At 51.5% G+C, this 16,431-nt stretch overlaps 1 long non-coding RNA gene across 1 annotated transcript; it reads right to left on the bottom strand.

Annotated features, from left to right (window-relative positions):
* Window positions 1-3,136: 3,136 nt before the first annotated feature.
* LOC149443473 (uncharacterized) lies at window positions 3,137-9,175 on the bottom strand. The gene is made up of 2 exons (XR_016306671.1): window positions 9,036-9,175; window positions 3,137-3,374 (listed from the first exon to the last, which is right to left on the bottom strand). It is a non-coding gene; the product is annotated as an uncharacterized LOC149443473 (long non-coding RNA).
* Window positions 9,176-16,431: the final 7,256 nt, after the last annotated feature.

The raw sequence follows: 16,431 nt of genomic DNA, 5'->3' as shown, positions 1-16,431 counted from the left end.
ATATCAAATACTAAAAAATGTTTTCTTGTGCTTAACCATACATATATCAAATGAACAAACTCTCATAAAAAAGTCCAATTAACATATATTCGTGATCTTCAAAAAAAAAAACACAAAAATCATGCAGGTGATGAAGTGAACTGGTGATCTCCACTCTAGTGCCAAATCCTCAGAACAGCAGAAATACTCGCTCACTTCCAAACCGTGGCCCTAGGGGCCAACTCGCCTTTTAGGATCACCCCAACAATCCTTAAGGATTGATAATCAAAAAATGCCACTCAATCTAAAAAATAAATCAAAAACATACAAAATCCAAAAAAAACAAAAATCAAAATATGTCCAAAATTCTAAAGTCCAAAACTATAACCCCAGTGTTTGTAGTTGTCAAATATGTGATTCCACACAGTAATCTCAATATTAGAGCCTCCCACAGGCTTGCACAATCAAAATCACCTCAAAGAAAAGAAAAAACATAGTGCATTATCCTTTTACATAAATAAACTTTGAGTGAATGCACTCCACAAAAAACACACTTGTGAATCCTCTATGGTGATTAGAGTGCAAGTGTATAAGTGAAACATGTGTTGTGCCACACAGGTGAAAAACCGTGTTCACTTCTATTAAAGTAAGGAATAAATCCCCTTACCAGAGCAACAAAATAACTAAGCCTTATCCAAATAGCAATGGAAGTTCTATAGCCCTCGAAAGGATCCTTATGGTTATCCCTCTCTCCTTCTATCCGCAGGATCCATCAGCAAGTCAGCTCCATACTCCTCCTTACACCATACTCCACCAAATTGCCAAAATATATGGGAATTATAATAGTTTAATAAAATTTCTCTATTCAACCCCTTATTAAACCTTAGTCTACCCAAATCAGCCCAAATTAACTCCTTCTTTCCCTTCTCCCCTCAACCATTTTCTAACTTTTTCATTTATTTCTATTTTATTAAAGTGGGATTAAAATGCTCGAGACTTACCTTCCCCACCCTTCTAACAAGCCACCAATCAAAAAAACAAAAAAAAAACGCACTTGCGCAGGTGCACTGCTGGTCTCCTCCAGGCATTTGGGAACTGCTGGAAAAGACCGGTGATGCAAGCTGCTTGGCGATAGTTTGGTAGCCCAGTCCAGCCTTGTATAGGTCTACAATCAACAGACTTCATGAGGGTGGCCTGAGGGCCCGACGTCCTCTAGTGGGCCCTGTGCTCACTGCCCAGAACCATAGAGCTCAATTGACATTTGCCATTGAACACCAGAATTGGCAGGTCCACCACTGGCGCCCTGTGCTTTTCACAGATGAGAGCAGGATCACCCTGAGCACATGTGACAGACATGAAAGGGTCTGGAGAAGCCGTGGAGAATGTTATGCTGTCTGTAACATGGTTCAGCATGGCCGTTTTGGTGGTGGGTCAGTGATGGTCTGGGGAGGTATATCCATGGGGGGACGCACAGACCTCTACATGCTAGACAATGGCACCCTGACTGCCATTAGGTATCGGGACGAAATCCTTGGACCCATTGTCAGACCCTACTGTCATGGAAATTTTGTATTTACAGGTTGAACTTTAAATGTGTCATATATTAGTGTTATTCATATGTCTCTCGTGTGGCTTAATTAAAGCTCTGAAGGCTGCAATTGGGCCATGTGCATGTACAATGTATATATTACAGTACTCAGCTCGGTAATGGATAAGATGGCAGATCTGCGCTTATAGACCGGCGTGTATACCACCGCGACATTCGATGCGAATGCCGCCGGCGGTAGGCCTCGGGCCTGTATCCACATATCAGCAGCATAGTACCACATGGACTTCATACCGCAAGGTGCCAAGTGGTGCCGTAGGCTCATGTATATCTTACAAACCATTACCGACCTGAACTGTATCTGGATGGATGTGTTTTAATAAAGATCGTATCGGGCCCATTCAGATATAGACTGACACTGTTTAATCTAGGGGATGCCTGTACAGAGAATTTACATACCACTAGGAGCTAATTGGAGGGGGAAGGTTGCTTCCCTCAGAGAGCTCATGGAGGGAGGGGAGGACTGGTGATAGATAAAAGGAAAGGCTACGCTCCAATCGGAATGTACATCCTGTGTATAGGCACTCCCCATTGCATTGTTCTGTGGGAGGGGATTGACCTGACCCCCCCCCCTGCGTGGGGGGGGGGGCGTGTGTGTGTTTGTAATAAAACCAGAGGCTGAGAATGAAAACTTCCTCTATGTGAATTCCAACAGCAACCTGAGTGTCGTGTGATCATTCCTAGGTAACTGGAGCTCCATTTCCCCACAATTCTGAGATAGCTAAACCAGTTGGAAGCGCAGGAATCATGGAGCTAAGCTGCAGTCGTGGTAAGCGAGATTCGTACAGCTTTATGGGGCATTGCTGCGCATCCAACTGCGAGTACTCATGGTAAGGAAAAATTTGTTCAAAGCGAATTTCCAAGACACTACGCTGGTGCAGTGGGTCCTGAGTTCCTCTTGGTGCACAACAATACCCGGCCTCATGTAGTGAGAGTATGCAGGCAGTTCCTGGAGGATGAAGGAATTGATACCAGTGAATGGCCCCCACTCTCACCTGACCTAAATCCAATAGAATACCTCTGGGATATTATGTTTCACTCCATCCGACACCGCCAGGTTGCACCTCAGACTGTCCAGGAGCTCAGTGATGCCCTGGTCCAGATCTGGGAGGAAATCCCCCAGGACACCATCCCTCATCTCATTAGGAGCATGTCCCGACGTTGTCAGGCATGCATACAAGCACGTGGGGGCCATACAAATTACTGAGGACCATTCTGATTGGTGCAATGAAATTTCAGCAAAATTGACTAGCCTGCTGCATCATTTCTTCACTTTGATTTTCGGGGTGTCTTTGGATTTAGTCCTCTGTAGGTTGATAATTTTTATTTCCATCAAACGATGAGACATCCTTACATTCCTAACACATTACCCATCCATATCAGTATAGAAATCCAGCAGGAGATGTTCCCCATTGAGATCTGATGGGTTTTCAAAGTGTTCATTTCATTTTTTTGAGCCGTGTATATAGGTTCGGGAATTTTAAATACTCTCCAGACCCAAAATGTACAATTTTACATTTGTGTGCAAAAAAAATAGGGCCCAAGCAGCAAAAGGGCTCATTCTATTTTATAAGAAATTGAAATAATGAAATGTGTTAATCAAGTACTGTAGTAATCTGATTGTGATCGATCCGTCACATTGAGTTCTAATGGTACGCTGAGGCCCATCCTCATTGCCTCGAGCGTAGAAAGGTTTGAGGTCATATGGATAGTTGATGATGAATACAGGGACGTCCCCACAATGTCGGACCAAATATTTCTCATGCTCCGTCTGTAGATCACAGCCCCACTGCAAGTGAAAGAAACACAAGGTATGTTAGATTAGAGAAGGACTCCAGAAATCACTATTTATACCAAAAGTGTTCCCCTGAACAGAACTGCAATTTTAGAGAAGAATAACCCTCCTTGTATGCAAACAGATGCTGTTTTTGGGGCCCCTGTGGCTCTACTAATCACTAAGGTGCAGCGTACAACAATCATCCTGTTTTGCTGACTAACTGCGGTGTGTTTTATTTGAATAGGCTGCAAAACGCACTGCACCACGGGAAAAGCAGTGCTTGCAGTACCGGGCGATTTTGTGGCTGCAAATGCACTGCGTTTGCAAGCTGCATTTGGGATGCCATTAACAATACATTTGCAAGGGCAGCGTGTTCACCTGCAGTGCGGGAAATTTGCATGAAACGCGCCTTTCCTGTCTGCTTTCTGGTGTGAACTGGCCCTAAGTTTGAAGAAAAAAAAGATAAGAGTATATTTGCTTATGTCATGAAAGTCATGTATACGGTACTGAATATTGAATCAGACCAGAACAAGCAAACACATTATAGGTACTAATCAGAAGCTATTTTGCTCTTCATTTAAAGGAGAACTCCAGGCAGACAGCTAAATACACAGAAAAAAATATACATGGGAGCTGTTCTACCTACCAAAGGATTTTTTTTTTTCTCATAACAAACATGTTATACTTACCTGCTCTGTGAAATGTTTTGCACAGAGCAGCCCAGTCTCCTGCCAGTGTCCCCATAGCAAGCTGCTTGGTATGGGGGCACTCATGCGGGCTCTCTCCCAAGTCGTGCTTCGTGTGTCCACTGACACACAGAGCGCTACTTGGCCCTGCCCATGGCTCCCACTGCTGTCTTTAATCCTATGAGATCAGGCTCAGGTAAGTATGGGGGGGACAGTGGGAAAATGCATGCAGAATGCATAGAATGATATGACTATGGTAAAAAAAAAAAAAAACCTTGAGCCTTTAGAACCACTTTAAAGTGTTACTAAGGCCAGGACCCTGTATTCACTATATCTGGTTTCCCATTACCCGGCATTCACTATATCTGATCTCCCAGGTCCCTGCATTCACTATATCTGATCTCCCAGAACCCTGCATTCACTGTATCTGATCTCCCAGGACCCTGCATTCACTGTATCTGATCTCCCAGGACCCCGCATTCACTGTATCTGATCTCCCAGGACCCCGCATTCACTATATCTGATCTCCCAGGACCCCGCATTCACTATATCTGGTCTCCCAGGACCCCGCATTCACTATATCTGGTCTCCCAGGACCCCGCATTCACTATATCTGGTCTCCCAGGACCCTGTATTCTCTATATCTGGTCTCCCAGGACCCTGCATTCACTATATTTGGTCTCCCCCGACCCTGCATTCACTATATCTGGTCTCCCAGGGCCCTGCATTCACTAGATCTGGTCTCCCAGGACCCTGCATTCACTATATCTGATCTCCCAGAACCCTGCATTCACTATATCTGGTCTTCCAGGTCCCTGCATTCTCTATATCTGGTCTTCCAGGACCCTGCATTCACTATATCTGGTCTTCCAGGACCCTGCATTCACTATATCTGGTCTTCCAGGACCCTGCATTCACTATATCTGATCTCCCAGGACCCTGCATTCACTATATCTGATCTCCCAGGAGCCTGCATTCTCTATATCTGGTCTCCCAGGATCCTGAATTTACTATATCTGGTCTCCCAGGACCCTGCATTCACTATATCTGGTCTCCCAGGACCCCGCATTCACTATATCTGGTCTTCCAGGACCCTGCATTCTCTATATCTGGTCTTCCAGGACCCTGCATTCTCTATATCTGGTCTCCCAGGACCCTGCATTCACTATATCTGGTCTCCCCGGACCCTGCATTCACTATATCCGTTCTCCACGGAGCCTGCATTCACTTTATCTGGTCTCCCAGGACCCTGCATTCACTATATCTGGTCTTCCAGGACCCTGCATTCACTATATCTGATCTCCCAGGACCCTGCATTCAATATATCTGGTCTTCCAGGTCCCTGCATTCTCTATATCTGGTCTCCCAGGACCCTGCATTCACTATATCTGATCTCCCAGGAGCCTGCATTCTCTATATCTGGTCTCCCAGGATCCTGCATTTACTATATCTGGTCTCCCAGGACCCTGCATTCACTATATCTGGTCTCCCAGGACCCCGCATTCACTATATCTGGTCTCCCCGGACCCTGCATTCACTATATCTGATCTCCCAGGGCCCTGCATTCACTATATCTGATCTCCCAGGGCCCTGCATTCACTATATCTGATCTCCCAGGGCCCTGCATTCACTATATCTGGTCTCCTAGGCCCCTGCATTCACTGTATCTGGCCTCCCACAGTACACAGAACATGAAAATGCTATTATTTTCATAAATACAAACTGCTAAATACCTTTCCTCATCAGCTGTATATAGCAGTCTTGTGACTTTTATCAGTGTCCAGCAGAGCACTAGTTAAAGCCTGTAGGAGGATTGTTCTATGAGGCTGTAGGACCGCTGACCCTGTGTCTGAACAGCGCCGATTGGCCCTGTGCTGATAACATGCACTCTCCCCAAAAAAAAAAAAAACAAACTCTAGCAATACACACCAAAGGGATCATGTGCAGCTTACCCCCGGCTTTGTTCTATCAGCAGATGGATTGGGGACAGTAGAAGGGGAGGATCAGAGAAGACAGGATCAAACATCCTTTTTACCCTATGCAGAGGATTACCCCTTAGATTCCACAGGGAGTATAACAAGCATGCTTTACTGCATATACAGACTGATTTTTACTGTTGTAGTTTTAGTAACACTTTAGGTAACCCCTAAGGTCTTGTTCCTCCTCAAGCCTGTGTCTGGACAGTGAAAGGGGAAAGCGGCACAGTAAGGAGCTCACCTCTCTATTACTATGCTCTCTCCTCTCATCAACAAGACCTTGTTAATATAGAAGTATTGCAATATAATTGATTGGCATCGTGTGCTGCTTCACCCTCTCCCAGTCTGCACTCTGCTGTACAGGGGGATTGCAAGAGGCCAAATTCAAGTATTTACAGTGCCTATATTTGAAAAAAAAAAAAAAATCTGATGCATAAATAAATACGGAGCTTCCATAATATACAGAATTTACATCTCCCAAAGTTTAGTTTCAACTTATCACCTTTGAGCATTGTAGGAATCTACAAATATGATATGGATGACAGAGACCAGAATCAGCTCGAGTATCCCGGCTGTGAGATCAAACAAGGAATTTAGCAGCCCGAAAATCATTATTACATCAACACTTTGGATGGTTGGAATTGTTCCCCAACTTTCTAATGACCATGCTGGAATTCCGTATTAGTCCTGAGCCTCCGTTTCATCAAGACAGTCAAGGCCGTCATCTTTCAAAGACATTCAACGTCAACAGTTCTGATTGTCCCACAGTTTGGACAGAAGTTTTTGGAGAGAGGTTGCACTGATCCATTTGGTCCGATCCATAAGGGCCCATTGACAGTTTTACATGTTCTTTTTTTTGTGGCACGGTGACACAATTTGTATCAAACTTGCCTATCCAAGGTCACGTGTGCCCTCCAAAAGGATTCCTAGGATAACAAATACCTATTTTATTCCAGCTCCCCGTAAGGGCAAATGGACCTGAGTTTCAGTGCATTGTAAGGCCGTGTTAGGCCATGTGTGTTATTTATTACATGCGTTGTTTTTTCCGTGTACGTGTGCTGCATGGCAATGCACCCTATAGCACATATCGGGTAACCACCTCCTGTCCAGCCATTGTATATAAACGGCCGGATGGTGGCAGTGCAGAGGCGGGTAGCCATTTCTAAATGGCCTCCCCGCACCCTGATTGTGCGCGCTCCCTGGGACACAGTGGAACACTGATCGTCGTACAGGAACTTGCAGAGATTGGCCAATCACTGATCACATGCAGAGTAAGTAAGATGTCACTTCTGACATCATTGCTTACTACGTGTGAAATCTGTGAATGATCACAGAGATCACATGGTAGAAGGCTATTCACAACAGCCTTGTACCATGTGACAAGCTGTGACCAATCACAGCTCACACAGTAGTTCTCAAAGGCTGCAAGAGAGAAGGAGAAATGATTGCTTTTACAGCCTTTATGGGTGTAAAAGCAATCAGTGTAAAAAAAAAAAATATTCATCACCCCCCACAAGTAGTAGTGTCACCATGGTGACACTGTACTGCTAGGGTGACAGTATGTAAAAAAAAAAAAAAAAAAAAAATTGGCTCCTAACCTTTTTTAGCTGGCTCCTAGATTCAAAGCAAATTTGTCAAGCCCTGCCCTAGGTAAGGCCCATGTAACATCATGAGCCTCCATGATTAAAAGGAATGAAATCCAATGAATGAAAGAGGCGGGACAGGGACAGTCAGGCTGGGGAGGAAAGTGCCGGATGACGCTGGACATCCTCTAGCTAGGAGGATTCTTTTGGACTTGCTGCAGCTTCTAATGCACACGGTGGGAAGCTCACAGTGTGCAGTGAAATCAGAGCGATTTCAGTCCAGGAAAGGAGCCGGTACAAGTGTGCAAGCCCAAGTCAAGGTGACAGCTTCTAGGACCGGAAGCTGCTGAGCCCTATTCCTCGGTGCTGGTGTGAAAGAGGGGGACGTGGTGGTCATGTGACTACGATGAAACCTCAGAGGACGGTAGAGAAATGTGAGGAAAGATCTTTGTCTTTGCCATGTTGACCTTCAGCTCTTTAGGAGTGGATCCATTAGTACAGAGTTCTCACCTACCTGGATTTCCACTTTCTTTGTGTTTCCACAAAGCCCTGCCTGCTGAGCTACAGGACGACTCCTCACCCAGCTCCCCTCTCTGTCCTTCATATACACACATTCATTTCTTTCCAGGAAAAACAATTCTGCTGCTGTGACTCACAAGAGCCTGCCCATACTCTTGGGAGATGTAGATCTGTGGGTGTGCTGGGAGGGGCTCTTGGGACTTGTAGTTCTGGGGTTGGGTAAGCAAAGGGTACTTGAGGGATGTAGATCAGGGGTGCATAGGTAAAGGGCTCTTGGGAGACGTAGGTCTGAGGGTGTGTAGGGAAAGGGCTATTGGGAGATGGTAGATCCGAAGGTGTGTAGAGAAAGGGCTCTTCGGAGACGTAGATCCGAGTGTGTGGAGGGAAAGGGTTATTGGGAGACGTAGATCTGAGTGTGTGGAGGGAAAGAGCTCTTGGGAGACGTAGATCTGAGGGTGTGTAGGGAAAGCGCTCTTGGGAGATGGTAGATCCGAGGGTGTGGAGGAAAAGGCTCTTGGGAGATGGTAGATCCGAGGGTGTGTAGGGAAAGGGCTCTTAGGAGACGTAGATCCGAGGGTGTGTAGGGAAAGGGCTCTTTGGAGATGCAGTTCTGGGGGGGATGTATAGAAAGTACTCTTGGGATGTAGATCTGTGGATGTGCAGGGAAGAGCTCTTGGGAAATGTGTATCTGGGGGTGTCTGAACAATCCAGTTAATATCCAATCAGGCGGGATCTTGAACTACATACTTTTATCTCTAAAGAAGATCATACAACCAGACTGTATCCTGTATGGGGAGCTGTAATCTGACTGTACGATATCCGTAGAGCTCAGTGTACAGGTGATGAGATCATACAACCAGATTGTATGGTGTATGGTCAGATCTGCAGTTCTACAGACCTGTGACTGACCTGTGTCCTGGTATGACGCACAGTGTGTGAGGAGACACATGACTGGCCTCTGACACCAGCCCCGTATGTCCCCTTCTCACCTCACCTGCCTCTCCGGGGTCACCCCCTCCACATCTTACCGGCCCTCCCTCCTGACAGCCCTCGGCAGGACTTCACATCACCTCGGTGTCCGCACTGCCTAATCCATTAAGACCTGCAGCGGCCATATTTAAGAAGCCACGCTTCATTGCAATGACACATTTGGACTATGACAAAATGGCCGTCGCAAGAGAGACACTTGGAAACAACCGCCATAGACAGAAGGGCGGAAGTGGCGCTGAAGCATGCTGGGAAATGTAGTTCGTTTAATTAATTACCACGCTTTCCTTACTAAAGGGGAAATGCGGCTTCAGAATTCAAAATATTTGTATTTATTTTCTGTGATAGTTTACGTGTGCTGAAATAAAGCAGCCACTGTGCGATACTGAAACTATAAAGAGGCCCTGCCACTCCAGTACATCATAAAGCCCCGCCTGCTGACCTCCGTACTCACCCCTCAGAAGAAGCGCTCAGGTCACACCCCCTTTCAGTATCGCATGTATTACGATCCTTCCCGTAAACAGCTCCGCCTGCTTTGAACGGGAACAGGTTGGGAGGAAGTAGAGCAGAGAGATCACAGTTGCTGCAGGCATTAACTTAGACACCTAAAAACTCCCAAGCAGGCAATGCTAAGGACAACTAAGCGCCTCCGTGAGGGCGTCTTGCGTATGACGTCACGCAATCTCGAAAGTTCAGTTGCCGCCAGAGCACTGAAGAGGTGGGACGTGTCGGTGGGAGCTCCGCATTCTGCGCGTGTACAGAGCCGTAGATTCTCCGATTGTACGGTATCGTTATTATTATTATGTGTAACTAGAAAATCTACATTTTCTGGGTAATTTTTGTGAAGTGTTCTTGCCTGCACCTAGTCTGTAACTGCAGTGGGCGGAGTCGCTTTTGTCACTCAGCTGCGTGCTCACACACCTGGGTTCCTATGGCAACTCACTCTACAGCAAGGGGAGTGGCCTGGTTGTAAACAAACTGCTCCAAGTTGCTGACTTCACTGGCGGTTGCCATCTTCAAACGGTTGTAGTTTTACATCTATACATCCTACAGTGAAGAGCTTTATATTGTGAGAATCACAAGACCCCGACCTACATGTTGGTGCCTAGTATGTCTCTGAAATATTTACAATGAAGGCACAGTCGCAGTTTACAAATTGCCCTTCAAATTTCAGGTGTGTAGAGTGGATTTTCAATGACTGTCAATGGGCGGCGTGAGTTGCAAACAAATGGTCCTTTTGTGAAAACTATCAGGACGATGGCTTAGCCGTGGACATTGTTAGTGGCAGCAGGGATAGCTGAACGTGTTGATATCAGATTTGTGTAGGTGGGCTTTATAATGAGGGAGTGATGGCAGTTTACAGATCACGTCCTGATTGTTCAGCTCACACTCTAGTTTTGAACATTCCGCCATTCATTCCTATGGGAAAAGTTCACCACAAAAACGGCGATATTTCGTGAACCATTCGGCCAAACGTTCCACAAAGTAATAGCACACCAATGGGGAACAATCCGCACATTTCGGTATATTACTGTCTATGTAGTGTAAACTGTGGGAGGAGTTAGGGTGGTAAATGTGTCTGTGATAAGAATCTATATGTGAGATAACAATAAGTGTTCCTGTAAGAAGACGTCATTATTAGGATTTATTTATTCTGATGATTGCAATGAGGTCTGTATTAAATCTTCTATTATTACACCGGAGACCCATGACTGCAGGTGACGGTTCACTCCCACTGACTACTGTGCCCCCACCCCCCATTTTTTTTTTTTTTTTTGTAATAGAAATTAACCAATTAAGGTCCAGGCTTTTTCTGGCCTTTTTTATTCACATATAATTTTTTTTTATTAATATAAAAATGTACTGAAACCCCCCCAACATTACATTTTGAATTCAAGCAGAAGCCCTAGACAATAAATTGGTGTGTTTTGCAAATTTTTTTTTTTACGTTATGTATATATGTCACGGTATTTGCGCATCTGTTTTTCAACCGCATTTTTTTGTTTTGTTTTTTTTTGCGGAAAAATGACACTTATGACACTTTTTGAATTTTAAAGCAAAAAAACCCCACACATCTCAATTTATATTTCTGTAAAATAAAAAAGACGTTACGCCGAGCGAATAGATACCAAACGTCACGCTTTAAAATTGCGTATGCCTTGTGCAGTGGCGAAAAATGACGTGCATTTTACTATCCATAGGCGACAGTATAAAAGGTTTCACAGGTTACCACTTCAGATTTACAGAGGTCTGGTGCTAGAATTACTGGCCATGATCTGATGTTTGCGGTTATACATCACATGTGCGGGAAGATCGCGGCTTGCTTGCATGTGTGCGCGTTCGGTGCATGCACTTGCTTTTGCGTGCAATCACGAGCGTACCTTAATTTTTTTTTTTTAGTAAAGTCTTTTTTCTAAAAAAAAATACTTTGCTGCAATAAAGAATATACACATCCCTTTGACTGCAATAGGCCTGACAGTTTACTATGTCTTAGTGATGAATGGACAAAAAGCAATCAGTACACAATATACGCTATATACAGCCAGAGACTGGGAACAATATACGCTATATACAGCCAGGCACCGGGCACAATATACACTATATACAGCCAGACACCGGGAACAATATACGCTATATACAGCCAGGCACCGGGCACAATATACACTATATACAGCCAGGCACCAGGCTTGTCTCGCACTAGATGCAGCCAGGCACCGGGTCCGGCTCGCACATGTTGCAGCCAGGCACCGGGTCCGGCTCGCACTTGTTGCAGCCAGGCACCGGGTCCGGCTCGCACTAGTTGCAGCCAGGCACCGGGTCCGGCTCGCACTAGTTGCAGCCAGGCACCGGGTCCGGCTCGCACTAGTTGCAGCCAGGCACCGGGTCCGGATCGCACTAGTTGCAGCCAGGCACCGGACTTGGCCTGCACTAGTTGCAGCCAGGCACCGGACTTGGCCTGCACTAGTTGCAGCCAGGCACCGGACTTGGCCTGCACTAGTTGCAGCCAGGCACCGGGTCCGGCTCGCACTAGTTGCAGCCAGGCACCGGACTTGGCCTGCACTAGATGCAGCCAGGCACCGGGTTCGGCTCGCACTAGTTGCAGCCAGGCACTGGACTTGGCCTGCACTAGTTGCAGCCAGGCACCGGGTCCGGCCTGCACTAGTTGCAGCCAGGCACCGGGTCCGGCTCGCACTAGTTGCAGCCAGGCACCGGACTTGGCCTGCACTAGATGCAGCCAGGCACCGGGTCCGGCTCGCACTAGTTGCAGCCAGGCACCGGACTTGGCCTGCACTAGTTGCAGCCAGGCACCGGGTCCGGCCTGCACTAGTTGCAGCCAGGCACCGGGTCCGGCTCGCACTAGTTTCAGCCAGGCACCGGGTCTGGCTCGCACTAGTTTCAGCCAGGCACCGGGTCCGGCTCGCACTAGTTTCAGCCAGGCACCGGGTCCGGCTCGCACTAGTTTCAGCCAGGCACCGGGTCCGGCTCGCACTAGTTGCAGCCAGGCACCGGGTCCGGCTCGCACTAGTTGCAGCCAGGCACCGGGTCCGGCTCGCACTAGTTGCAGCCAGGCACCGGGTCCGGCTCGCACTAGTTGCAGCCAGGCACCGGGTCCGGCTCGCACTAGTTGCAGCCAGGCACCGGGTCCGGCTCGCACTAGTTGCAGCCAGGCACTGGGTCCGGCTCGCACTAGTTGCAGCCAGGCACCGGACTTGGCCTGCACTAGTTGCAGCCAGGCACCGGGTCCGGCTCGCACTAGTTGCAGCCAGGCACCGGGTCTGGCTCGCACTAGTTGCAGCCAGGCACCGGGTCCGGCTCGCACTAGTTGCAGCCAGGCACCGGGTCCGGCTCGCACTAGTTGCAGCCAGGCACCGGGTCCGGCTCGCACTAGTTGCAGCCAGGCACCGGGTCCGGCTCGCACTAGTTGCAGCCAGGCACCGGACTTGGCCTGCACTAGTTGCAGCCAGGCACCGGACTTGGCCTGCACTAGTTGCAGCCAGGCACCGGGTCCGGCTCGCACTAGTTGCAGCCAGGCACCGGACTTGGCCTGCACTAGATGCAGCCAGGCACCGGGTTCGGCTCGCACTAGTTGCAGCCAGGCACCGGACTTGGCCTGCACTAGTTGCAGCGAGGCACCGGGTCCGGCCTGCACTAGTTTCAGCCAGGCACCGGGTCCGGCTCGCACGAGTTGCAGCCAGGCATCGGGTCCGGCTCGCACTAGTTGCAGCCAGGCACCGGGTCCGGCTCGCACTAGTTGCAGCCAGGCACCGGGTCCGGCTCACACTAGTTGCAGCCAGGCACCGGGTCCGGCTCGCACTAGTTGCAGCCAGGCACCGGGTCCGGCTCGCACTAGTTGCAGCCAGGCACCGGGTCCGGCTCGCACTAGTTGCAGCCAGGCACTGGGTCCGGCTCGCACTAGTTGCAGCCAGGCACCGGACTTGGCCTGCACTAGTTGCAGCCAGGCACCGGGTCCGGCTCGCACTAGTTGCAGCCAGGCACCGGGTCTGGCTCGCACTAGTTGCAGCCAGGCACCGGGTCCGGCTCGCACTAGTTGCAGCCAGGCACCGGGTCCGGCTCGCACTAGTTGCAGCCAGGCACCGGGTCCGGCTCGCACTAGTTGCAGCCAGGCACCGGGTCCGGCTCGCACTAGTTGCAGCCAGGCACCGGACTTGGCCTGCACTAGTTGCAGCCAGGCACCGGACTTGGCCTGCACTAGTTGCAGCCAGGCACCGGGTCCGGCTCGCACTAGTTGCAGCCAGGCACCGGACTTGGCCTGCACTAGATGCAGCCAGGCACCGGGTTCGGCTCGCACTAGTTGCAGCCAGGCACCGGACTTGGCCTGCACTAGTTGCAGCGAGGCACCGGGTCCGGCCTGCACTAGTTTCAGCCAGGCACCGGGTCCGGCTCGCACGAGTTGCAGCCAGGCACCGGGTCCGGCTCGCACTAGTTGCAGCCAGGCACCGGGTCCGGCTCGCACTAGTTGCAGCCAGGCACCGGGTCCGGCTCGCACTAGTTGCAGCCAGGCACTGGGTCCGGCTCGCACTAGTTGCAGCCAGGCACCGGACTTGGCCTGCACTAGTTGCAGCCAGGCACCGGGTCCGGCTCGCACTAGTTGCAGCCAGGCACCGGGTCCGGCTCGCACTAGTTGCAGCCAGGCACCGGGTCCGGCTCGCACTAGTTGCAGCCAGGCACCGGGTCCGGCTCGCACTAGTTGCAGCCAGGCACCGGGTCCGGCTCGCACTAGTTGCAGCCAGGCACCGGGTCCGGCTCGCACTAGTTGCAGCCAGGCACCGGACTTGGCCTGCACTAGATGCAGCCAGGCACCGGGTCCGGCTCGCACTAGTTGCAGCCAGGCACCGGGTCCGGCTCGCACTAGTTGCAGCCAGGCACCGGGTCCGGCTCGCACTAGTTGCAGCCAGGCACCGGGTCCGGCTCGCACTAGTTGCAGCCAGGCACCGGGTTCGGCTCGCACTAGTTGCAGCCAGGCACCGGGTCCGGCTCGCACTAGTTGCAGCCAGGCACCGGGTCCGGCTCGCACTAGTTGCAGCCAGGCACCGGACTTGGCCTGCACTAGATGCAGCCAGGCACCGGGTCCGGCTCGCACTAGTTGCAGCCAGGCACCGGGTCCGGCTCGCACTAGTTGCAGCCAGGCACCGGGTCCGGCTCGCACTAGTTGCAGCCAGGCACCGGGTCCGGCTCGCACTAGTTGCAGCCAGGCACCGGGTCCGGCTCGCACTAGTTGCAGCCAGGCACCGGGTCCGGCTCGCACTAGTTGCAGCCAGGCACCGGACTTGGCCTGCACTAGTTGCAGCCAGGCACCGGACTTGGCCTGCACTAGTTGCAGCCAGGCACCGGGTCCGGCTCGCACTAGTTGCAGCCAGGCACCGGACTTGGCCTGCACTAGATGCAGCCAGGCACCGGGTTCGGCTCGCACTAGTTGCAGCCAGGCACCGGACTTGGCCTGCACTAGTTGCAGCGAGGCACCGGGTCCGGCCTGCACTAGTTTCAGCCAGGCACCGGGTCCGGCTCGCACGAGTTGCAGCCAGGCACCGGGTCCGGCTCGCACTAGTTGCAGCCAGGCACCGGGTCCGGCTCGCACTAGTTGCAGCCAGGCACCGGGTCCGGCTCGCACTAGTTGCAGCCAGGCACTGGGTCCGGCTCGCACTAGTTGCAGCCAGGCACCGAACTTGGCCTGCACTAGTTGCAGCCAGGCACCGGGTCCGGCTCGCACTAGTTGCAGCCAGGCACCGGGTCCGGCTCGCACTAGTTGCAGCCAGGCACCGGGTCCGGCTCGCACTAGTTGCAGCCAGGCACCGGGTCCGGCTCGCACTAGTTGCAGCCAGGCACCGGGTCCGGCTCGCACTAGTTGCAGCCAGGCACCGGGTCCGGCTCGCACTAGTTGCAGCCAGGCACCGGGTCCGGCTCGCACTAGTTGCAGCCAGGCACCGGACTTGGCCTGCACTAGATGCAGCCAGGCACCGGGTCCGGCTCGCACTAGTTGCAGCCAGGCACCGGGTCCGGCTCGCACTAGTTGCAGCCAGGCACCGGGTCCGGCTCGCACTAGTTGCAGCCAGGCACCGGGTCCGGCTCGCACTAGTTGCAGCCAGGCACCGGGTTCGGCTCGCACTAGTTGCAGCCAGGCACCGGGTCCGGCTCGCACTAGTTGCAGCCAGGCACCGGGTCCGGCTCGCACTAGTTGCAGCCAGGCACCGGACTTGGCCTGCACTAGATGCAGCCAGGCACCGGGGTCCGGCTCGCACTAGTTGCAGCCAGGCACCGGGTCCGGCTCGCACTAGTTGCAGCCAGGCACCGGGTCCGGCTCGCACTAGTTGCAGCCAGGCACCGGGTCCGGCTCGCACTAGTTGCAGCCAGGCACCGGGTCCGGCTCGCACTAGTTGCAGCCAGGCACCGGGTCCGGCTCGCACTAGTTGCAGCCAGGCACCGGGTCCGGCTCGCACTAGTTGCAGCCAGGCACCGGGTCCGGCTCGCACTAGTTGCAGCCAGGCACCGGGTCCGGCTCGCACTAGTTGCAGCCAGGCACCGGGTCCGGCTCGCACTAGTTGCAGCCAGGCACCGGACTTGGCCTGCACTTGATGCCGCCAGGCACCGGGTCCGGCTCGCACTAGTTGCAGCCAGGCACCGGGTCCGGCTCGCACTAGTTGCAGCCAGGCACCGGGTCCGGCTCGCACTAGTTGCAGCCAGGCACCGGGTCCGGCTCGCACTAGTTGCAGCCAGGCACCGGACTTGGCCTGCACTAGATGCAGCCAGGCACCGGGTCCGGCTCGCACTAGTTGCAGCCAGGCACCGGGTCCGGCTCGCA

This window comes from Staurois parvus, unplaced genomic scaffold (assembly GCF_062004578.1).
Source record: "Staurois parvus isolate SC_StPar_1 unplaced genomic scaffold, SC_StPar_1.0 ptg000858l, whole genome shotgun sequence".
In the NCBI taxonomy this organism is placed as follows: Eukaryota; Metazoa; Chordata; class Amphibia; order Anura; family Ranidae; genus Staurois; species Staurois parvus.
Note: the sequence above shows the minus strand (reverse complement) of the source record. Positions and strands in the feature narration are given on the sequence as shown.